The sequence below is a fragment of the Ornithodoros turicata genome, unplaced genomic scaffold, assembly GCF_037126465.1.
Source record: "Ornithodoros turicata isolate Travis unplaced genomic scaffold, ASM3712646v1 ctg00000783.1, whole genome shotgun sequence".
Taxonomy (NCBI): domain Eukaryota; kingdom Metazoa; phylum Arthropoda; class Arachnida; order Ixodida; family Argasidae; genus Ornithodoros; species Ornithodoros turicata.
Window position 1 is genome coordinate 557,690 of NW_026999401.1, and position 25,135 is coordinate 582,824.

Sequence of the window (25,135 nt, forward strand, 5' to 3'; positions counted from 1 at the left end):
TCTTTCTTTGCGACTACGCCTGCATAAAAGTGAACACAAACAAAGCAAAAGATCAATTCGAACAGCTAAGAGAAAACTTGCGTTAAATCTGTGTACAGGTTCGCCCTTTGCTCAACGTCTGCCTTTCACGCATCGCTCTCTGTCCTGAAATACAAGTGACGATAATCATCACACGAATTTGAAACGGCCAACAACGCTGAAAAACAATTCGGGAGCCCGCCATGTAATAGTGACCCTATTTGCACACTCTAAAAATGTAAACACGATTATGAACAGAAATCCGATGTGCACATACCTGCGCTTTCAACGAATCACTCATAAACCGCACACACTGGACTTGCTAGCAGCGGCGATAATCTCTGAGCCAGCTTCCTGGTAGTAGAGAGCCCGCCGTAACCGTCATAACCGATTCGTATATCCCAGCAGTGCGAGTGAAACCTGTGCTTACCGATATCACAGTCACCAGCAAAACCCGCTTCGAAACCAAAACAAGCCACGAAACAAAGAAGAAGGAGCCGCAAAAGCGAAATAAACTTGAAACGCCAGCATCAGTTAATGGCGGTTACGATCTGAGGAGAATGGCGTCTGGTGCGGCTTCCCCGATTCTCGCCTTGGAAGGAACTGACTTGAATTGGATCCTGGATGGGATTGGATTGGATAATACAGTTGCTTTACGCATGATAAACCAACGTGATTTCTACGTGTGCACTTTGCATGTGAAATCCTGAAGTAAAACTTGTGCAGAAACAACGTTGTTCGTTCTACGTTTCGGTTACGTTAAATTCCAGCGTAAGTATCAACGCTGTCATAACGTGCTCCATTCCACTGCTGGTATATGAGTGTTGAATCAGCGTTGAATTCCTGCATTGCAATTCGCACGTTTAAAGTTTACGTAAAATCTGCGTGAAATTCATGTTCTCAATTCACGTTTCACATTGTTCAACGATATTCAACGTGAATTTTACATTCTGTCAACCATGTGTGTTGACTGGGGGGGCTTGTCTGTCGCAACGCGGGGATGACGGAAAGGAGAAGCCCATTGCATTCCTAAGTAAGAAGTTAACCCCCGCGCAGTCTCGATGGGCTACCATAGAAAGAGAAGCCTACGCAGTCATCTGGGCACTGCAGCGTCTAGAAACCTGGCTCTACGGGGCATCAATCGTAGTGGTAACGGACCACAACCCCTTGAAATTTTTAACACTAAGCGTGTGGGCGCTCGCACTGCAAAGGTTTAGTGTAACAGTCGAATACAAAAAGGGGAAGGCAAATTCCAACGCTGACGCACTATCTCGATGAAAGATGAAAGTCACTGAAAAGGTTAGCCAGCTGTAGGGATCGAACCCACATCTTCTGGATTGCCGGTCCAGGGCTCTACCAATTGAGCTAAGCTAACACGCCTCTCCGGGATGAATTGGTAGAGCCCTGGACCGGCAATCCAGAAGATGTGGGTTCGATCCCTACAGCTGGCTAACCTTTTCAGTGACTTTCATCTTTCATCGTTGATTTCTTAGGCAATTTGAGGCTTTGTTTGTATCTGTCCCCTCTATGCTGTTCCAGCCTCAGAACATCAGTTTATCTCTTGCACTATCTCGGCTGGTTACCTCTTGTTAGTGTCAGTGGCCCAGTTGGGGAAGAGGTTTATGTGGTTGTACATTAGCTTATTTCTCTTTCCCGAGCTTGTCAAATTGTTGTGAGTTGTCGCCGAGCGGACAACGCCAACCTTGCACTGTGTACATTGTGTGAATGTGTTATGTGAGCTGTTCTGCCTCCGTGAATAGTGAACTGAACTCTCCTTGTGTTTTGCGTTGCATCCCGTTGAAGTTATGCAACACAGTGGGGACGGACGTGTCAAGCCGACCTTCGGACAGTCCCTTTCTTCCGGGATATCCCTCGAACATTTGCCCTTAGGTTACGGCGAGGTTCCCCTAAGCGTGGGTGCAATTAGTTGCCCAGGTGGGACGGACAATACGACGACAGACTACACGGAGACTGGTGTCGCGTCCAAGGACTCTTCCCTGTAAACAACGAGATTTGGCCGAGGCAGACCAACAATTAGGGACGACACAGACAAGTAAGCCTCAAACGCCCAGAAATTAACGAATGCAAACAACTCAGGGAAAAGAGGTGCTGACGCCAGGAATCGAACCTGGGTCTTCTGATTTCCGGTCAGGTTTTGAGGCTTACTTGTCTGTGTCGTCCCTAATTGTTGGTCTGCCTCGGCCAAATCTCGTTGTTTACGTCGTTTACAATCGCCCTGCCTCGTGTCTGAATGAGAGAGTGAGTGAGAAAGATGTAAGAGAGAATGGGAATAGCGTGGTTGGTTGTCCGTCCCCCCCGTACTTGAGGCACTCAATGGCTCAAGGGAAACGGCGTGCTGGTGTGGTGTAGCGGTAAGCATATCTGACCGGAAATCAGAAGACCCAGGTTCGATTCCTGGCGTCAGCACCTCTTTTCCCTGAGTTGTTTGCATTCGTTTCTTCCCTGTTGTTCGGCTACGCCGACAGAAACCGCGTCCAAGGTCCGTTCAAGGTCCGCGTCCCTTTTGCCCCGCTACGCCGACAGCGACTACCTGGCACCGGCAACGTCATCTTTGGGTCGGAAGTGTCTACAAGATACATGCCCATGCAATTAGTAAATGTGGAAAGGGAAATGCGAGACAGAAACCGAGGAAAGAAGAGACGCGGCCGACGAGGACTTCGGGTGTGGACTCCGTGATATACGGACGTGCAGATTGATGGTCAGCCGGCAATGTGTATAATGTTCGTCTAATCCTGACTTCATGTATTAAATGAGTTATATTCGAACCTTCACTGTGACTCATGATGAATTAACGCGAGAACGGCAGGCACAGAGGACAACGTCTCTGCTGTCTTCTCTTCGTCCGTGTCGCTCTTGCGTTAATTCATCATGTTACCAAATCAACACGCACTCCACCTGCGTGCACAGCTGCTGGAAAAGTGCGTGCGTTGCTACTACAGGGTGTGCAGCGAGAAGGTTTCGAAAATTGGAGACCGCCTTGGCAAACACTGACGGTGTTTTTTTTTTGTTTTGTTTTTGTTACGTTAACGTTACATTACGTTAGCTTGCATTATGTCATGTATCAACTGACTAGCTTTCTTAATTTAACTCAAAAGGTGAACGAGCAAAGGCAGTACAGTCAACCCTCGATTTATGAACACCCTCGGTTCCCCGAAAAATCGTTCATAAATCGAGGGATTCATAAATCGAAAATTCTGTTAACTGAGTACTATCGAGCAAATGCAACAGTATTTCCGAGTTGGGATTGTGTTTATAATGCAACATATTGTGCCATTTTGCTTTCGACCGTGCCTTCTGCTGTATCAATCTCACAAGGCACAGACGTTAGCGCATTCACACTCTGTTTATTATGCAATACTAAATAGTTTAATTTTGCTTTGGACCATGCCTTCCGCTGTGTCAATCTTTGAAAGAGGAGATGTCAGCACGTTCGCACTCTAACTGGTCTCGGATTTCCTCTGGGGTTTTTAACCTATGTTTATTAATCTCCGGGTGACAGCGGACACATTATTCGTGAATTGAGGTCAGAAACACTTCTGCAAAAACCCGTTGGTTGTTCGGATTTCTAGGGGTTAAGAACCGAGGGTGCAATACCTGGAAAACGTTTTGTCCGTTCAGGCATCATTCGTAAGACCACGAATAATCCCTTTGAAGGTTTTTGTTGGCCTCAGAACGATCCGTTCATAAATTGAGGGCAAAAACGCTGGGCAACTCCTAGTTGGTTCCCAGAAATTCCATTCATTATTCGAATATCGAGGTTCATAAAACGAGGGGAAAATGCATGTAAAAAGTTTGGTTCCTCGTGCTAGTGTTCATAAAACGAGGGAATTCATAAATCGAAGGCTCATAAATCGAGGGTTGACGGTATGTGCCTCATGAGCCGTGTACTCGTGTGCTTCGTGAATAATGCGTGTGCCCTCTGAATATGTGTGCCTTCGTTGGTGCGTACTAGGTTGCTCCGCGCTCCGCCGGTGAGGAGTGACATGGCACCGTGTATTCTTCCGCAGTACATTTGCTCTCTACTTCCTCGGCGGCTGTCTGCACTGCAACATTGCCTTTTTAGAACGATGAGAACCGTGCTTTTGAGCACAGGTTAATGTTTGCTTACGGTAAGTCAACCTAGCTGTGATGCATCACGTGACACCTGCGTTTTACTTGTGTTTAACCATCGAAGTACATTACGTTGCAGACGGCGGACGCATTGCAAATGGTGGCAGGAGAGGAACGGCTACATATGGGTGAAGCGACGATGTACATTACAAGTGAAGCTAATTGGATTGTTTCGTTATGGGTAACCGTGTGACTGTATATCGATTGCAAGGACGTGAGTTACAAAATGGTGTACTATTCCAGCATTCAAGTCGGAACACTACCAGCGTGATATATCACTTCGGTTTCTCTACAGGTTGTTTCCTGTCTCAACGGTCACACATACGCGTGCAAAATTGCAACTGCTTTTCACATCGAAACGTGGCTGGTGCCACTTGCTTGGACAATCGTCCGTCGGCCATTTCGTTCGAAGAACTGTCGTGTCCCATAACCCCATAACCCGCGACAAGCGACAGCTACACGCGACAAGCAACAAATTCGGCGGCGGCACCCGGGCTCTCGCGACCAGATCACCCAAGGTCGCCATTTTCCCATGTATTTGTTCCTATCCCGATGCGTGCAATGCCGGAGGCCGCCCTTAGATACCCCATTGTTACCAGACGTTGGCTTGCGTGGATTGTAGCGCGCTAAAGATCCAGTTGAAGCACAATCCAAGCCAGGCCAAGTCACCGAAGGAGAAATGACGGACTGCAGCGCCTGCGGCGCCTGGTACGACAGGTACGCTATGTGATGCACGCAGCCGTGCACTAGATCCTTCCGATCGCTCAACACGTTTAAAAACGAAACAAAAAGTGAAACACGACAGAGAAAGTTGTTATACGCATTTTATTTGGACATATAAAGACTAGATTCATTCGCAGAAACAGCAAAAACATTTTGCCGCTAAACTTAGCGCGCTGAAGTGATCCGGAACGGCAACAGTGGGGTATCTAGTGGCGGCCTTCTTCGTTGCACGCTTTTCCGAGGTGAGTTTGGGGGACCTGCTCGCGACAAAATGGCGGTGTCGCGGCTACAAAATCCTGCATCTGCTCCCCGTAGATATTTGTCGCTTGTCGCCAGTCACCGTGGCCCGGCGCGTGCCCAAAACTCGCTAGATTTGGCGGTATGCAGCTGGAGCGAACGACAAAGCATAGAGATGCGGGGAAAACAGCGTAGCGTGAGTGTCAAGTCACCTTCGTTTTAATGAAATTTCGAGATTGTAGGGGAAAGCAGCCGTTCGAATCGATGGTTATATCGCGTATGGCCAAAATCTATTGCACATTGTGTGGAAACGGATGGAACTGCAGCGCCACCACAGACAAACATATTATAACAAACTTACGGTAGTATAAATTTCTCTCGGTGTTTATCTTCCTGCGGCGTTTCAGTCGAAATTTTATGATGTTTTTGACAGATATGCCGCATAATCAATTGAAAAATACGAATTCTTCTCTCGCCAATATAGTTTTTTTTCGCCAGGTGCTGTCGCCTCACAAATGGATCGGGAAGCTGCTCCCTCGACAACGGCGACAGCGACAGATCTGTAGCGTGTCGCTTGTCGCATGTTATGGGATCCGCCCTTAAGGATGATCTTGATTGAGCTTTGCAGTGCCAGCGTGTTCGAAGTTGCGAGGATTGTGTGTTCGATGTTTGGAGGATTCCCTGGTGCATCGGGTGGGTTGTGTGTCCGTGCAGCGTATTCTTCGTATGTGTATGTTGGGATTAGGGAACCCTGCATGCTTTCCATTCGGCAAACGATGATGTACTGGATACAATTTAAAGGTATGTACACGTCAATAAAATTTAGTGTTTCAAGTTCAATGTTCTTGGTGCATTTTCTGCCTTTCTTTCTCGTTTGTGTTGCGAGACCTGGAGGTAATTTTTCTCTTAGGAAACTCGAGAGGCACAATGTGTCTCGCGTCTTAGGGGTACGAGTAACCTAGCAGTTGTTTTACGGGGCACAGAGCACCTGCAGCTTTCTCAGGCACCGCGTGCCTCTTGAAGTCATCTGGCACATTAAAAAAAAAAATGTGCCAGTTGATCACACGTCACCTATCCATCACTGGGTTTAGAATGTTGTTGTGAAACCTTTATTGTTATCGCAGGTAATACAAATCATAATATACAGACGGGGGTCCCTAGCAAGCTAGAATGGGACCCCGTGTTAGTTACAATGTGAATTTAGCAGCTCTATATACATTGATATAAAAGGTTATACAAAAAATGCAATAAATTATGTATGATATACGAGAAGGTGGACTATATGGCAGTTCAGAGGTTATAAGAAATGCATCAACATGGGATGACAAACAATGGGACGACAAAAAGAAAAAAAAAGGAGAAAAAAAAAATATATATTCGTCAAGGAGTATATTCATAGATGCGGAGCAATTTATTGGTGTTGGTGCATGGAGAGCAAATGTGGTAAACAAATGTGTTGGGATGAAGAACATGCTGCTGTACAAGGGAAATATCTGTTGCTGTTACTGGTGCGCTTTGTATAGGAGGTGGTTCTTTAACTTTTTTTTGAAACATCCAAACGTACTTACCAACCGAATATCAGATGGTAGTGAGTTCCAAAGACGGGAAGTGTTGTAGGCAAAGGAGAAGCATCCATAATTGTTACGTATAGGGGGAACGTGTAACGTTTGTGTTGATGTGCTTCTTGTACGTACAATTGGTTGCAGAGGTGTTAGTGTTATGGAGTATGTAATGTACTATTCTCTCTGGTCGGGCTAATTGCCCCAGCCAATTTGAGCAATAACATTGATCGACTCAGATATGGGGCATGGACGCTCGTTTCTTGCAAACCAATCTGATTGGTGCACAGTAGACACGTTGTTTCCCCTCCCTTGCGGATGGGAGGGAATGATGGGAGGGGGATGACGTCACGATGCAATCACCGTGCGTATAAAAGGCAGGACCGATTCTGTCGTCAGTATCGTACACGACGCCAGCGGCTGGTAGATCTGGTAAGCACGTTATATCTCATGTAATTTTACTCAATACATTTTGTTGAAAAAAAAAAAAAATGTATGACAGCGGCATATCGTTGTCGATTCCGCGGGTGGCTTATATGGCTAGGCGCGCATTCTGTACGTAATAGAGTTATGCGTAAAAGAGAACGTAACTACTATATCCTAAACCTGATTAATTTATATTGCAATTTAAGGTTTCAGAAAAAAAATAATATGATAGCAGAGTTAGGGTCAGTCACTTTCTAGATCCACAACTTTTTTTTTTAGAAAATGCTGAAACTGATACATACTTTGGAGGACATCCTCTGGTAGAGAATATGTAACTACAACAGTGATGGCCTGTAGTTAACTACATGTAGTTATACTACCTGATAGTTAAAAAGTAGTTGTCAACTACTTGCAGAAATGTAGTGGCAACTACTAGTTCAACTACTGTTTTAAGTGGTTAACTACAGTAGTTAGGTTACTGAAGGCGCCAACTACTTCTGATTTTGCCACAAGCTTTACGGCACGATTGTGCTTCCGACTTTTACCTTGAGCTACTTATTTGATGATAACGGAGGTGCAGAGCAATTGTGTCGTGCATGTGTACTAAATCTTCACTTTTAATGCTCGTCTAGTGAAGCCTCATTTGCTCCGAAATAATTCTGCAACTCAGTTTATCGCGTAGGCACAGAAAGAATCTCGCCGCAAGCTTTGTATTTGACTATCGTAGCAATGGCTGGGGCCAAAGATCATCATTGCTTGTGATTCATATTTAGGTGTCCAAGAACACTACAAGGGATTGGTGTTGATGGACAACGTTAAGTAGTTAAACTACATTGCAGTAGTTAAAGAAGTAGTTTTAACTACTCCCCTGAAAGGTAGTTGAACTACTAGTTAAACTACTCAATCGCAAAGTAGTTAGTAGATATACAGGGTTAGTCTAGAAAACATTACACATTTTTATCGCGTCGTAAAAATAGAAGACGTGGTTTATCCATAACCTCAAACTTTGCGGACTGGCAGCCATTTGTCTGAAGTTTTGTTAGAATTTTTGTGAACGTTATGGTCCTCTAGAATAGAAATTAAAAATCAAGCAAAATTCCACTCTATGCATTTTCGATGGCCTATCTCACTCCCAAGCCGCCATTTTCTCCTGTGTGCGCTACATTTTCAGTGCCAACACACAGGTGGCACCAGTATACAGAACAAGACTGGAACAAGAGGATTGGTGCTTAACATCAGAATCGGCATGTAAGGGTCGATTCACACGATGCCACTTTAGTTGCGCGCAACCAGGTTGCGCCACCAAGTTGCACCGTGTGAACGCGATGTACCGTGCACCGATGATGTACCGATGATGTACCGATGCACCGTGTGAACGCGTTGCGCAACTCGAGTTGCAGGAGTTGCAGAGCCGATCGCTTCACGAGCGATTTCTCCTGCAACTCTAGCTGCAACCTGTCAATCACACGGCTCCGCCTTGCAAGCGCGACCAATCAGGAAGACTTCCATGTGTCAGTTATTGCAGCGGCAGTACGCGAGACGATGAAATTATCACTAACCAGTGGAAATTATGCAAAATTATCAAACTCGCAACGGGTTGAACTCGTAACGAGCAGAAGTCGCAGTGCGATTGGACGAAAATGATGACAACGATGTTTTTCGCGCCATCTGGCGAGCTCGGTGACAACTACGGCATTCCGAGTTGCTCGCCGTATGAAAGGGACCTTTTTGGTGCAACTTCGGTTGCGTGCAACTATAGCGGAAACCGAGTTGCAGCAAAAAGTTGCATCGTGTGAATCGACCCTAACATCGTTGTAGGCAGCGCCGCCTGTGTTGAGTGATATGAATGTCAAGCTGACACAAGAAAAAAATAGCGGTGTTTGTGTGGGATAGGCCATTGAAAATGCACGGGGCGAGATTTCGTTTGATTTTTAATTTTCTTTCTACATGAACATAGCACTTACAAAAAATTCGAATGAAACTTCAGACAAGTGGCTATCAGTTTGCGAAGTTTGGGATGGCGCAAATCTAGTCTTCTATTTTTATAGTATGATCGAAATGTGTAACGTTTGCTAGAATAACCCTATAGTTAAACTACTGTAGAAGTAGTTAGTGGCCATCACTGAACTACAAGACGACTAATATCCTCATATTCATTAACTAACTCTTTAATTAGGGAATTTCGTGCAAAAGCGAGGCAACAGGATGTGAGAGAATCCTCGTTTAAAGGGACAGTCCGGGAAAACCGGAAGTTGATTTTTTCCAACTGTCACGGAAGCTTACATGCTGGGGGGAAAGTTTCAGCTCACAAAACGGCGTGGCTTTCGAGATATCGAATAAAAAAGACTCCTCTGAAGACATCCGGTTTCGTTTTTTCTCCCTCGCATACTCCTTGCCCCAAGGATCCTCTATGTACGTCAGCCGTCACGTGAGTATGACGTCCCCAATGGACAAAGTGGAGCGGAGGACTGCGCCGTTGCTGGGAATGCAGAGAGGTGTTTTTGTCTATGAGTGTACTGAACAGAAGGCTACGTCGTGATACCTGTGTTTACATTGACGCTACTCTGCATTTTAGTCTACATAACGCGTGATTGCTACTCAAAAACATCATAATGGACAAATGCTAGCACGCAACAACCAACTATCGCGCAAACAGGCATGCGCAAGTCACGTGCGGCATTGCTCTTATGCACGTCACGCGAGAGCTCGCTGCGGCCTTTACTCGGGACCAACTGCGGTATAGAAAAATGTCGATTATAAATCGTGCGATACGATTTCTTCTGAAATATTTTGCACAGTTGTTGTGAGGAGTATTAGAAATCATAAGGCGGTGTTTCCCAGACCTATGTTTTCGACAGGACTGTCACTTTAAATCGACTTCATCTTCTTCAAAATCAAGTAAAAAGCCCGTGCCGTGAAATATCCGTTCACCAATTTCTGTACGCAAATGAGCCAGAACGGGATGGGGGAAAAAAGCTCGCCTGAGAAGCGCATCACCCCCCCCCCCCCCCCCCGACGTAGGCTTACATAGGACGGAAGAGGGGTTCTGCTGGCTGAGCGACACCTGCTCGAATCATATTCATCGCTCCACATCACGTGGCCCTCTGACGTCCAATGAACGCTCTCCGTACTCCCTGCATTCCCCGTCGCCCCGGTTTCGGTTTCGACTCCAGGGAAAGGTAACGGAGTAGTTTTTGTTTCCGTTACCACCTCCGTTACTGGCCCTTATTTGTTTCTGTTTCAGTTTCGGTTACCACCATTGTTGCTTTCGGTTCCGTTACGTTTCCGTTTCGGTTTTCGGTACACCCCCACCCCCCTCCAGCCTTTTTGTTTTCCTTCTTTCTTTTCTTTCCTATTTTTTTGAAAAAAAAAGACCATTGAGACCGTGACAGAAGTTAATCCCTCTACGTTGTGAAGTCTATTTTGAGGACTCCAGGGATACATGCATACAAGAGACAACGTTTATTCAAAATACACATATATAGCTACGTGATTTCCGTGAACAGCTAATATGAACACGGTTTCCAGGAATGCTACTCACGCTTGCAAATTCCAGGTCACCATAAGCGTATAAGAACCATGCTTCTTGTATTTACTGTATACTACTTGCCTATATGCTCCAGTTTGATAGTTCATTTTAGTTTTAGTTCTTCAGTTTAGTTTAGTTTGCTTCATTGAGGTTTTATTAATAAATTTATCTACATATGGTGAAGAATTGCAATAATTCCGGTCCTGCGATGCCCGAATGGTTACCTTAAATTATTGCCATTTCCGTTTCTGTTACCGTTACCTGCTATATCTCCGGTATAATACCCCCCCCCCCCCCTGTTTCTGTTACCTTTCCCTGCTGCACTCAATTGCATACCAAAATTCGGGGATGGATATTTTATCGCGCGTGCCTGTTTCAGGGTTTGTTAAACGTGAAAGGGCTTGCAACTAGGATACTCTCTGAAGCTGCAATCTCGCTTTGGCTCGAAAACCTCCGATTTAAAAGTTAATTCATGAAGTACAGTCAACCCTGGTTGATATGACGCTCGTTATTATGACATCCTCGCTTTGTGACAATTTTTGGGGGGCACGGTTTGCTCCCAATGGAGGTCCTCTGTAAATGCCCCTCCTTACTATGACAACTCGATAATCCGACTATGACCAACATATCGGGGGACGAACTGGGGAGAACACGTGTACGGGGTTTGCCAAGATAAACTTAAAGATAAACAAGATAAAGAGAACAGTGTCGGAAAGCCGAAGTAGATGTTAGAGGACGTATTATGCCCCAAAATTTTATGTCAATAATTCCGCTTGGTGTGCTTCTCTACGCGGATAAATCGTGAAAATTACAAAAAAAAAAGAAAAAAAAAAACGCCGCTGCCTAATCTGCTATACCTGTGTTTCAGGTTCTTTCCGTCAGATGGCGACACGGTCGAACGCGGCGTTGCAGAGTACGAGTCTGCATTTGGGCTGCGTTCCAATACCCCGGTTAGTCGACAGCCTAGCTCTCTAACCGGTAGTGCCGCCATGTTAAGTCTCGTTCCAAATCTCGCCAAGTCCACTATTCAATCGCCTACCGCCTAGTGCGCATAGTGCGCGGCTACAGGGTTAGTCTAGCAAACGTTACACATTTCGATCGCATCGTAAAAATAGAAGACAGATTTTAGCCTGCCCCAAACTTTGAAGATTGATAGCCATTTATCTCAAGTTTTATTGTAATTTTTTGTAGGGACCATAGTCATGTAGAAAAATAATTAAAAATCAAGCAAAAACTCGCACCATGCATTTTCAATGGCCTATCTCACGCAAACACAGCCATTTTTCCTTGTCTCTGCTTCACATTCATATCACCTCACACAGGCGGCGCTGCCTACAGCGATGTGACATGCTTTTTCTGACCATATGATGATTCTGGCGTTATGCACTAATCCTCCTGTTCTGTACGGTGGTGCCATCTGTGTGCGGAGAAATGAAAATGGGGCGCACTCGGGAGAAAAGGGCGCCTTTTGAGTGAGATAGGCCATAGAAAATGGACAGAGTGAGATTTTGCTTGACTTTTAATTTCTCTTCTAGAGGACCATAGCGCTCACAAAAAATTCCAACAAAACTTGAGACAAATGGCTACCAGTCTGCGAAGTTTGGGGTTGGCTAAACCCCATCTTCTATTTTTACGATGCGATCGAAATGTGTAACGTTTGCTAGACTAACCCTGTAGTTATACACCTGACCATCTGACAGCCGGGATGGAGACGCGCGTTGACGGTACCAGCGTGTCCGCTGTTTCTGCTGGCTTTAAATGTAAAGTTGCACATAGTGGTATGTTTTTTAAAACTGCGTAGAGAGTTGCAACACATGTTTAGTTGTGAAGCTGACAGTTTATGCGCTTAGCGCATTACAGTCCTGCTGCGCTTGCGCCGTACGCATTTCTTGCGTGAGCAACGAGATGGCGCCACAGGCGCCTCGGCTAGGCAAGCCTGTTCCAATAGTGAAAAACAAAGGGCTCTACTCAGCTGCCTAGTCAGGCGGCTTCGCGGGCGCGAGGTATTCGAACGCAGCCTCAGTTCCACTTGTTCACATGGTTTGATATCGTCTGCAACGCCGCGCTCGAACATGTCGCTGAAACACAGGTATAGCCGATTAGGCAGCAGCGTTTTTTTAATTTTCACTATTTATTCGTAGAGAAACACAGCAAGCGGGATTATTGACATAAAATTTTGGGGCATAAATACGTCCTCTAACATCTCCTTTGGCTTTTCGACACTGTTCTTATTTGTTGTCTTGGCGAACCCTGTATTATTCTCTCGTTGTTGTGACGGTCCACCCTGACTGAGTCACCTGGCTGACCCAAAAGTTTAATGGTCCCCGGGAAAACCCACGCGCCATGAATGCCGGAGTCACGACCCAAGTTCTGAGGTGACTCACAGCTAGGCGAACTGCAATGAAATACGTAGATGGGTAGAAATCCAGCGAACCGGTAGAATGTAGGAAGGGAGTTGCCTCAGGACAGAAGCCGCCGATATTTCGAACAGAGACTGTTCTTCTTCTGGGCACCGTCCTCATCATTGGCATGGTATTTAAAGGGTTAGGTGTGACGTGTTTTGAAGGTTCATGCGAATTGTGGGTCAACAGCACGGAGGGAAGAACGGAACCTTTCTTCCCTCCGGGCTGTTGACCCACAATTCGCACGAACCTTTAAACACGTCACACCTAACCCTTTAAATACCATGCCAATGATGAGGACGGTGCCCAGAAGAAGAACAGTCTCTGTTCGAAATGTCGGCGGCTTCTGTCCTGAGGCAACTCCCTTCCTGCAATGAAATACTGTTCCTGAAGTGTCTACGCCTTCAATAAACTTGACAGAGCCAATGAGACCTCTTCACAATTTATCGCTTCAGATCACTGTCATCTGAATTCCACATCCAAGATGGTCCAACTGGCTACACTCCTGACTTGCGGGCTTCTGGTCGGCATTGCGCATTCCGAACAAGGTTGTGAGAGCAATAATAATCAGGCCTGGAAGGTAAGTTAGTGAAGCGTTAACCGTGACGTGTCTTGTACGATATGTTTCAAAAAGTTGTAAGTATTCTGTTTGCATGTTGTAGAAGACGTTTCATATTTGCACAGCAAGGGGAGGAAATTGCGGACGAATAACTTGAAAATGTAATACAACAAACATAATAAGCGCGACAAATAGCTTTGGAAAGTTTTGCTCCCTTTCGCTACACTGAGAAGCTTATACACTCTAAGAAAAAATTGATTACTTTTACTCTTTTTGGGGACTAAATGCCTTGCCACAAAAAATAGTCCCTTTCGGGAGTAAATGCACGGGAATAAATGAATATCACAGAGTGTAAACTGCATTTCCCGCGCAGTTGTAAGAGTCCCAAGTACATAATTCGTGTACGTGCACGAAAATACTTTGAAGCAAACCGTTAATACATCGCGTGATATAAAATCTTGCGCCATACATAGGACACAATCCGCGAAGAAAGGTGCGCTAACTGTTTCTTACTCTGTGTGGTTGGAATATTGCTACACCGTCTGAGTTATACAGCCTTATAGCGCTCAAATTGACCAAGGGCATATATTTACGTAGACTGTTGCATTCAGAGACCATGCGAGAAGTTTAGTGACGATTTGCAGTCCTGGGGAGTAAATGTCGGGACTAAATGTCGGGTTAGGGGACTAAAATGGGGAGTAATTGCAAACTAAGGGAGTAGAAGCTGCAATTACTCCCCGTTTTACTCCTTTTTTTAGAATGTAGGACATAAGGGACTAGAGACGTGGACAGACAAACAGACAGGATGATACTCAAATCAGAGCGTCTCAAACAATAACGAACATTCCATGCGTAATGTGAAGTTGCTCAAACGGAATTATGCGCACCATTTCACTTAGTATTTCGTGCTATCCTCGAATGAGATCCCTAAATAGTGGTTTTCTTTAACACTCAGTTTGCAGCCGTACGTTCGGTGTTTGCCATTTCTCCCGCAGGGTGGAGTTTGCAACTAAGCACTCTGCTTGTATGAAACATCCGCACAAATTAACGGGACTGTCGTCAAAGTTGTGCCTAACTCGTTACAAGTAACTCGTTACTTGGTAACGGTTACTTTTTTTGGTAACGAAGTAACGATTCAGTTACTTTTTAAAAAATTGTAATAGTAACGGAATCAGTTACAAAAGTTGGTAACTGGTTACTGACGTTACTCGTTCCTTTTCTTGAGCGCGGAGGAGTACATTTCGGCACTCCGTGTGGCGCAATGCGTGCAGATTTGACCTGCGTGACGTGTGACTCAAAGTATTTTTGCAGTCCCTCACTGGATGTGTTGTTGTCATTTCTCTTATTTCCATAATCTCCGACCATCACTCCTTCCCAAGAATGGCCACCAATTGTGCTATGGCTAGAAAAAAACGCATTTCGACTTCTAGCCTTTTCTGGTCTTTGCTAAGCTTCAGAGCGCTCTAAATTATGACGCAGCCCCTCGTCTGTTTTTGGGAACCGTTGGTGATCGGTGGCACGAAAACCAGTGTTTTTTCTTGTGTTTTCGTAATCTCCGATCCCCCCCCCTCACACTTCGGAAACAAGGAAGAAGGTCCAGGCAAACGGATATAGATTCATGGTAACGGGCCGAGAGACACGGAACACGAAGGACGGACGACAAATTTCGAGTATCAGCGTCTTCTGAAGTGCAATTCCTCATTAATAAAGGGTTGAAGGCAAGTGACGGCATGTTTGTTGGCTCCTTTAACTATGCTGCGGTAACGTAAAAGTAACTCGTTACCTGTGAGTAACGAGAACTCGTTACTTTTGTAAGTTGGTAACGAGTAACGTATTTAGTTACTTTTTCCGAAGTAACGGGTAACGGTATTTAGTTCATTTTTTTCGGTAACGGGCACAAGTCTGACTGTCGTTAAGTGAAATACAGTGAACCCTCGTTAATATGACCCCCGATAATCTGACATACGCGCTTTACGACCATACTCCTGGGGAACAATGTAGTGAAACCTCCGCAGCTCCCCCCCCCCCGTTAATATGACAATTCCGCAATATGACCAAAATTTTCGGGAACGACCATGGTCATAATAACGAGGGTTCACGGCAAACCGAATGGCATTCCCATCGAATGACAGTCGCACCGAATGTCATTCGTTTGTCTTACATCGAGCTACATGAAGAAACGGAATGTCATTCGTAAATGACGTCACTGTCGATAATTAATACACCAGGACCGAACATATGGAGCATCATACAGGTACATATTAGCTACGTCTTTATTTATTTTTCTCGAAACTAGCGAAATATTACATTATTGCACAAAATAGTCGCCTTGCCAAAGATAATTAATTGGCGATAGGTACCAGAAGCAAACAAAACGTATCGTACTCATTATGAGAACACCGTGGAAAAAAAGAATTTTTCCTCTCGCTTGATTGGTTCGGAAAATAGGCGCAGCCACAAAACGACGACCCACGCTGTGACCTCACGGACCCCTCTCCCCCATTTGGCTTGGCAGGTGCGCGTCTTCCCTCGCAGCTCCTGTGTGACGTCACCGATGTCGCTTCTTCGGGGCCGTTTTCCTCCGTACCTGCTCACGTCATGGACCTGAAAACTTGGATATGGGATGATGTCGGGTGATAGAATAGTTTTGTTTTTCGTATGTATCTGGGAAAGCTGGAAACCAACTGTCGCAACACCTTTAAGCCTTCCTTCCTTCCTTCGTGTCAAAAGTTATCACATTCGTGATAAAATATCGGAGTGCAACTTTTCATTCGTCTTTCATTTCTTCGAACGGTTTATCCATGTTGTTTTTGCTACCTCTCAACTGCGAGGGTACGCCGTCGGCGTTAGAGGGAAAAGCGAATGTGTTCCACGAACACATTCGCTGACCGAATATCATTCGCACGTATCGCCATTTGATTTCACCGTGTGATACGAAACGAATGTCATTCAGTGCGAATATCATTCGCTGGGAATGGCATTCAATTTGCCCTGTGACAGGGTTATTAAGATAGCATGGCAGAACTTGAGTTGCTGATGACTACGGCGCAGACTTTCATGCAAATGCACGTTTTCTCTCTCTGTATCTCTCTATCGATTTGGGTTTCACATCTGTACGATGAGAAAACGCTTTTCGGTTTGCTTTGGGACCGATCAGAAGGGTTCTACGGTGCATATAAATGCATTTTTTTTCCACGAAACGCGAGAATGTGTGGAGCATATTGGTTGAACTGAACATGGTGGAAGCGAAAGAGAGAGATACACATAGATTGAGAAGTTACCCGTCCTTTTCCTTTCGTTTTGTTTCTTGTTTTCTTTCCCTTTCCTTTCTTTTTGTTGCTTTTTGTTTTCTTTCCTTCCTTTTTGCTTTTTTATTCCCCCGTTTTTCTTTCCTTTCTTTGTTTCGATTCCCCTTTTTTTCTTTTTTCTTCCTTTTCTTTTTTGGTTCCCCTTTTCGTTTTTTCTTTTTCCTTTCTTTTCTTTTTTTTTGATTGCACTTTTTGTTTTTTTTTCTTTCTCCTTCCTTTCCTTTTTCGTTTTCCCCTTCCCCCTTTTTTTCCTTTTTTTCGAAATAGCAAGCCGTCTCTTTGCCTGGCTAACCTTTCTTTTTTTTCTTAATGAACATATCCCCCCCTCCGTCAAAAAGAACTCGTTACAAGTTACCGTGTGAAAAATGTAGCTAAGTTAATAACGAAGTTCTTCAGCCTGAAATGTAACTCGCAGTTACTGAGTTACTTAAAAAAATAAAAGAATGAGTCACTTCGAACACAAAATGCAGCGCGCGTGAGTAGTTGAGTTAGATCCTGAGTTGCCTGCGGAGGAGTGCAACACATTTAGATCATTTTCGTTTATGTCCAACAAAACACCTCTTCCTCTTTGTAAACAAATGACGTCATAGTGTTCGACAGCGCCACAAATTTGGTAGAATTGAACTACGATCGAAGCTAGAGATCAACAAAAGGTCGCGCTCGAGAGCCACGGTCTTGAGGGAATTACTGTATGGTTCCTTAAAGGGACGCGGCCCTCGGTCCTGCTTTTCTTTCAATGGGCGGCAGCGAAAAAGTGCCCGTTCATGGAACCCAGCCCTCTCCTTCCGATTTGTTTCAGTTTCCGTCTGTCTACCAATGTCATGATGACGTTTCTCTGGTAGAAGTTATTTGAACGCTTTGCATCCTGTGGGCGCATACTCCCTGTGGGCGCACAATGGTTCAGCTTCATTTCAATGGCAGCGGTTCTTACTTCCCGAATAAAATACTGTCATTGATTGAATATCACGTTTTATGGCAAAAAATGCCATGAAGGAACCGGAGAGAAAGTAAGCAAATATGTGGATGTGAGTGAAAAGCGAGTTAAAAGTAACTTGGAACTTAACCTAAGTTATTTTGGCAAAGTTAGCTGTAAAAGGAACGAGTTCCTCTGAAAGTTACAACGGCGCAAAAATACCGAGTGAAGTTACAAGTTACCAAAAAAAAAAAAGGAACTTAGTTACAGTAACAAGTTACCTCGAACTCTGCTCACTCCAGGAAGTGGCACATATGCGATGATCACATGGTCCGCGGTCGCTTACACACCACACTCCGGGCACAAGGGGGCCAGGGGCTATACTGGCACGCCCTCTATCTTGGTAGAACCTGCTTGTCCCTGCGTATTTTTCACCGTTTCCATGAAAATACATATTTCGCATGAAAATGCACGCATAATGACTATTTTGTCATATTTTCCGGTGCAAGGACTTACTTCTATTTTTATGGATGGTGTTGTCGGTTGCGGGAATGTTATATTAGCAGTGGTTCTAGTATTTAGCAGCCTTCGTGGAGTAGATTATCATGCTGAACACGGAAGTAAAATGCAAGCGAGCAGATGTATATATGGCACGTGCAACATGACCCTGAATTTGGGGAGAGGAGAAAAAAAAAAGAAAACGCGAAAGAGAACACCACAAGCAGAGGTTCAACAACAACAACATATATATAGTGATGATGAAGTGGGGAGGTTTTCCACTCTAGGAGTGGAAATCTACCCCATAGCTAGGGGTGTAATACGAGTGGCGACAATGATGAGTAATGACGATGAGAGCTGACGGGAATGATCGAAATGGCGATGGCGATGCTGAACGTGATCGTGATGGTGGGAATGTCCGAGGGCGCTGCTGGGGTCATAATGAGTCCTTTAGGCCGAGGCTCAAACCTTGTGTTGTGCTCTTCAAATGTGTGTTTTACCTTTTTGGGTCGTCTTGTGTATCATCTCTGGCGATGAAACTTCTTAATCTACATCCTTCAGGGGGTTCTGACACTTTCATGGATGTGGTTCATTACATTGTGGACGCTTTGTGTTGCGCACGCCGGAATACCGACGAAAAAAGAATTCTTCTTCAACGTACGTGAACTTTGCTGCACTCGATTTTGCCAGTATAATAAAGAGGAATAACGACATCCACAGATATATAATATACAGGGTGTCCCACCGAAAAAGCACCAGGGGATAAAAAAAAACCCGGAGTGCTGGACACAAATGGAACGAACTGTACGTGTTTGGCCCAGTTGTGTGGTCTATCCAAATTTTTTTCCTCCGTCGCCCCTTGTTAATTAATTAGCGGTAATTAATTTTTTTTATTATACAAGCTACGAAGTTGTTCCAATGAGAACGTCTGATCTCTTCAGTCACCGAATCCCGGACAAAGGCTCACCGGACATAAGCTCACCGGACAAAAGCTCACCGCACCGTACTCCCCAACGTGTGAAATAGTAAAAGGCTCTTTTGACCTAACCCTGGTCAGTCTCGACGGGTGCAGTCCCGGTGAGCTTATGTCTGGTGAGCTTATGTCCGGTGAGCTTTCTCCGGTGAGCTTTCTCCGGTGAGCTTTCTCCGGTGAGCTTTTGTCCGGTCAGCTTTTGTCCGCGCCCCTCGGTCACCAGATACCAAAGCCGTTTTCAGAACAAAAATCCGTTCGATAGATCGTCCGCAAAAAATTCGTGAAGGAAACCGTGGCTTTCGGGCGCGACCTTGTTCGCCACTAGATTTGAACGTAGTTCAGCTCTACCAAATTGGTGGCGCTGTCGAACACAATGACGTCATTTGTTTACAAACAGGTAGAGGTCTATACAGTATACAAGGTGTTCAAAATTAAGCTTTCACGAGCGCTACGCAAACACAGCGATGACAGGAAACCGGATGATAACTTTACGCTACTTGTGTAAGAAACAGGTGCTGCTAATTATGTAGCACATGTTTCTTACTCAAGGAACTGACAAAAAAATAGCAACAGTTTTCTTTTGTTCGCCTATTTATAAAGTGCTAGTGAAAGCTTAATTTTGAACACCCTGTATTATTATCATTTATTGATCAATCAAGGGGCCTTTAGGCCATTACATGAGGGAGTGAGCACGTATGCAACGCATTGGCACTATACATCAAACAGCAAACATACACTGAAAAAAAAAAACAAGCAAAAAAACAGCAGACGGAAAAAGATTATAACAAGATGAAAAGCAAATAATATATCTAGATTAGAGAGCAATAATGTGCGTGTATACATGGAGCGACAATGGTCAAGTGAACTCGGCGATTAATGCGTTGGTAAATTGGATATGATCCGTGAGTTCTGCAATATGCCGTGGGAGTTTATTCCAATCTGATGATGTTCGTTGAAAGAAGGATGCCTCGAATGATGTTGTACGTGACCGAGTTAGTAGTACCTTATGTTGATGGTCAACGCGGGAGGAAAGATAAGAAGGGGAGCGAATGTAACTACTGCGGAGCGCGGGAGAGTGATAGATCTTCTGTTGTGTAAGCATTTTGTGTAATTAGTTTGTGCTACATTATATTGGAACTGTATTGAACTTGTACTACACAAGTTTACTTGGCTATATTAAATATCCTAACCAGAACTTGTGAAATAATGACAGCCGTTGAATCATGCGACGTGTTTTAAGGTCGGTGAGCTCAGCTCGGACCTTGAGTCAGGTTACGCGTGTGTAATGTGAATATTGTTTAAAAAGGAACCGGGCAGCCCGATTCTGCAAGTCTTCGATATTATTCGAAAGATAAGTTTGATGGGGATTCCATATGGCACTGGCATATTCGATCTTCGGGCGGCATAGGTGGGGAAGTTACTTTTATTTTGTAGTGCACTACCGTTACTCACTACTTTTTCAAAAAGTAACGCGTTACGTTATTCGTTACTGTTGCGATAGTAGGTAACGCGTTACTAACGCCTTTACTTCTGATAAGTAATGCCGTTACTTTTGCATTACTTCGCTAGTTGTCCTTATAATATGTACCATTTTCGCTTGAGTCACACAAGTGCGTTCCGCAGATTAATACACGCAATGTTGTGCACAAACACGGGTCACGCATGAACAAAACTTACATGTACGATTTATTGCAACGCAGAAGTAGTTGACGCTCAAAATTTTCATCTGCGTGGCTGAGCAGACTCCTGATGACACGTGCGTGCTGCTTGTCAAGGTTAATAGAGACGGTGACCTTTTATCTCACACAGTATAATGCCTGTAATAATAATAATGTAAAATGTAATAATAATGTAAAGCGCACAATATAATAGTAATGCCTGTAAGGGCCTTTGGGGTATCATGAATAAATAAATAAATAAAATAAATAAATAGATCCAAACAGCGAATCCCTTGGTACTTTGTTACTTGTTCAGACGGTAGAGGATATTTTTCTGTCGCTTTTACCCCATTCGTCCGAAAAATACCAAAGGGAGTGAAAAATAGAGGTGGTAAACAAAGGTGACATCTCAACCAGGGTAGGTCAATAGTCCTTTTGCGTTCTTCGCGGGTGCCGATGTGACCTTCTTGTCATTGTTGAAGATGAATAGAAAAAATCGGAGATTTTCCCGGAGTCTACAGGCACGGTCCTCGCTCAAGCTTTCAAGTTTAGGCGATGAAGCAATGTTCCCAAACACGCAGTAACGCATAACGCCGTTACGCGTTAGTTAGTGAAAATGTAATGACGTTACGTTACTCATTACTTTTCTCCCAAATGTAATGCGTTACCATATTTCACTACTCGAATGTACCGCGCTACCGGTAACGCACTACTTTGTAACGCGTTACTCCCCACCTATGTCGGGCGGACAAACGTGAGGTAGGCCAGCCGTTTGAGGTGTGGAGATGCATGAGTAATATGTCGCCGAAGATACCCAAGTCTACGATTTGCATTAGAAAGAATGTTCGAGACGTGTGTTTTGCATGTTAGATCAGACGAGAAATGCACTCCAAGGTATTTGTAGTTAGTAACGGTTTCTACAGGTGATCCGCTTGTGATATGTGTAGTTGGACATGATCGTTGTTTTCGTGAAAACATCACATGTTTACATTTTGTGGGGTTAAGCGACATCTGCCAGGTTTCGCACCATTCGCCTATTTTATACAAGTCTCTCTGTAAGGCTATATGGTCTGCTGTGGAATGGACTGTGCGATAGACGACGCAATCATCTGCAAATAGGCGAGTGTGCAATGAAACTGACTGTGGGAGATCATTAATATATATTAAAAACAACAAAGGTGCTAATAGAGTACCCTGTAATACAGTATCCTGTATAATAATAATTTTAATAATTGGGGGTTTACGTCGCGAGACAACTGAGATCATGAGCGACGCCACAGCGGTCGGTCTGTGGATTGCTTTTGCCCACCTGAGGGTTCTTTAACGTGCGATGAAAGCTCATCACACGGCACCCCGTATTTAACGTCCCTCGCGGAAGACGGCGTGTCTAAGCAACTTGTACCCTGCCACCAAGTTGCTGGCGTCCTCGGCCGGGTTCGATCCCGCGATCTCGGGATCAGAAGGCGAACACGCTACCGACTGAGCCACCGAGGCCGGTAGTATCCTGTATAAGGCGAAGATGCTGGGGGAGGTGGAGAAGTTGTCTACAGTAGCTCGGTATTATATATTACACTGATCATTGATTATAATTTTCATATATTCCCAATTCACTAGAATCCCCTTTTGTGGCACTCCGACGATCCTGTAGGTTTGGCTTCAAACTTCTGAAAACACGGATCCAACCCCGCGGGCAAACAATAGAGAGTTTTAGTGTGTCGTACTCTGTCGCCTTATTGTGTGCGAAAGGAATTGCGTGGTGGTTCTGGGCAACGCGCGAAGCTCTCTCTCTATGTTTTGCGCGTGCGCAAGACCACGAACGCTATACCCCTTAAGGGCGGAACGCATTGGACGTTTTCTCAGCGTCAAAACGTCGCGCGCACGCCATGGCCTTGCACACGCGGCGGAGAAACGCTAGCGAGGCGACCACCCGAAACGCATAGGACGCGTTCGGAGCGACTGACGCGCGCCACTATTGCTATATTCGTCGACCACAAATACATGTTAGAACGTGCCGATGCTCTTCTTTGCTGTGGTTCCTGCGTTCCTTCATTCCAGCTATCATTAAAAAGTTCACGTAAATTTAGTGTGATGGATAATGTCCCAAAAATTTGTGGGAGCTGCTCATACGCAACCTTGTCTGCCGCTCGACGGCCATGGTTCTGTCTACTTCTCGGAAAACGCGCCCAAACGCGCGCGAATATCTGTAGCCGACAGATTCCGGCGTACGCCCTCCGCGCGCGTTGAAAAACTGGTTTTTACGAGGTCACACGCACGCCGAGCGCGCGCGCGTCATGAAAACGTCGAAAAAACGCTCCATGCGTTTAGGCCTTTAGGCCTTTACGTACTCAAAGACGATAGCGTACGACGCACTGCAACTTTTCATCTCCAGTAATGGATAGATAAGAACGTCCATACGGCATGATTTGCTTCTTTGTTGATGCGCTCTTTGTCTTGCTCTCTTATTTTGTGCTGCTTTCTTTCTTTCTAACCCTCACTTTGTGCGACGCAGCTTCACGGGAGCTATTTACACTGGCCCACTCGTATCGACGATAATCGCTTCCCAAGCAGCACAATGTACTGAAAGTCGAGTGCAATACACCAGGCCGGTATTATACCGGCACGGCCGGTTATTCGCTCGCTCTGCCGGTTGCCGGTAGGAAGGTGATGCCGGCAGCCTTTTGCCGGTATTTGTGGCTCAACACCTTTCATAGGGGCTTTTGCGGGATTTTGCCTTCAACGTTCCAGTACAGCTTGAATAAATCTGGAGCACAGACCCAACTCCGCGCAGTCACCAGTTGTTTTCTTAGTTATTCATTATTATTATTATTAACTAACCTGAAGAAGTGCAGCCTACTGCACGAAAGTCTTGTTTTTGTGTATATAGTAAACAGTTGATGCTCTTAACCGTCTTTGTTGTTATTATTATTACACACAGGAACACGTTTCCTCGTATTGTCTTGAGCTCTCTATCTCTCTCTCTCTCTCGTTTTCTGTGTGTGCTCTTCCACCCTCACCCACTTCCCTTTCCCGCGAGCCTTTCCTCCTTTCCATCTATTCCACCTCCTCTCCCTCAGCCGGTATTTTGCACTACAAAAGGTGGCAACCCTAACGGTATGTGTCTTATCAATGCTCTTTAGTTTGACGAGTCTGTTCAAGGCCTTCCACCTACCCGTCCACCTAGGGTTGCCACCTTTCGGAGTGAAAAATACCGGCCGAGGGAGAGGAGGTGGATAAAGGGAAAGGAGGAAAGGCTCGTGGGAAAGGGAAAGTGGGTGAGGAACGTTCTAGTTGGGTCGACACAACCACTGCTCTTGTCCCCTCCGAACACAAGACGTAATGAATAACAATGATAATAATATTAACAATGAATAATCATAATAATGAATAACTAAGAAAACGACTGGAGACTGCGGAGTTATGTCTGTGCTCCAGATTTATTCAAGCTGTAGTGGGATGTTGAAGGGAAAAGCCCTTATGAAAGGTCTTGAGCCACAAATACCGGCAAAAGGCTGCCGGTATCACCTTCTTACCGACAACCGGCAGAGCGTGCAAATAACCGGCCGTACCGGTATAATACCGGCCTGGTGGCAACCCTACGTCCACCCCTATTGCACTCGACTTTCAGTACATTGTGCTGCTTGGGTTATTTTTAACGATGAAGGATGAAAGTCACTGAAAAGGTTATCCAGCTGTAGGGCTAGAACCCACATCGTCTGGATTACCGGTCCTGGGCTCTACGAATTGCGCTAAACTAACACACACCCCCAGCAACTTCCAAGGGTGCGTCATCTGAAGGGACAAACCAGACACTCTCTCTAACTCATCCTCCTTTCACTCTTACATTTTTCTCACTCATACACACAATTCATACGAGGGGATCGACGCAGGCGGCAACTCCTACAGCTGGCTAACCATTTTTCAGTGACTTTCATCTTTCATCGTTAATTTCTTAGGCAGTTTGAGGCTTTGTATGTATTTGTCCCATCTATGTTGTTCCAGCCCCAGAGCACCAGTTCTTTCATGTTCAACGCTTATTTTTATCGCAGGCTGTCTCGCATCCAGATGGTGGAACCTTTTCGCTTCTGAAGTCAACCACTACAAACGCAAGGAAATGTTTGACTGTCGAGGCACCCATAGAAGGAAGTGGACCCTGGATGGAAAAGGACCTCACATTTAGGTTCAAGAGCGGTACTCAAAAGGA

At 45.0% G+C, this 25,135-nt stretch overlaps 1 long non-coding RNA gene and 1 other non-coding gene across 3 annotated transcripts; both read left to right on the forward strand.

Moving 5' to 3' along the window:
• The first annotated feature begins 2,373 nt into the window (after positions 1–2,373).
• Positions 2,374–2,445, forward strand: Trnas-gga (transfer RNA serine (anticodon GGA)). The gene has a single exon. It is a non-coding gene; the product is annotated as a tRNA-Ser (tRNA).
• A 2,627-nt stretch (positions 2,446–5,072) lies between these two features.
• Positions 5,073–25,135, forward strand: LOC135374868 (uncharacterized). 2 transcript variants are annotated; one of them, XR_010417132.1, is made up of 3 exons: positions 5,073–5,114; positions 13,481–13,605; positions 24,981–25,135. It is a non-coding gene; the product is annotated as an uncharacterized LOC135374868 (long non-coding RNA). The 2 variants fall into 2 exon arrangements; XR_010417131.1 differs by lacking the exon at positions 5,073–5,114 and adding an exon at positions 7,077–7,100.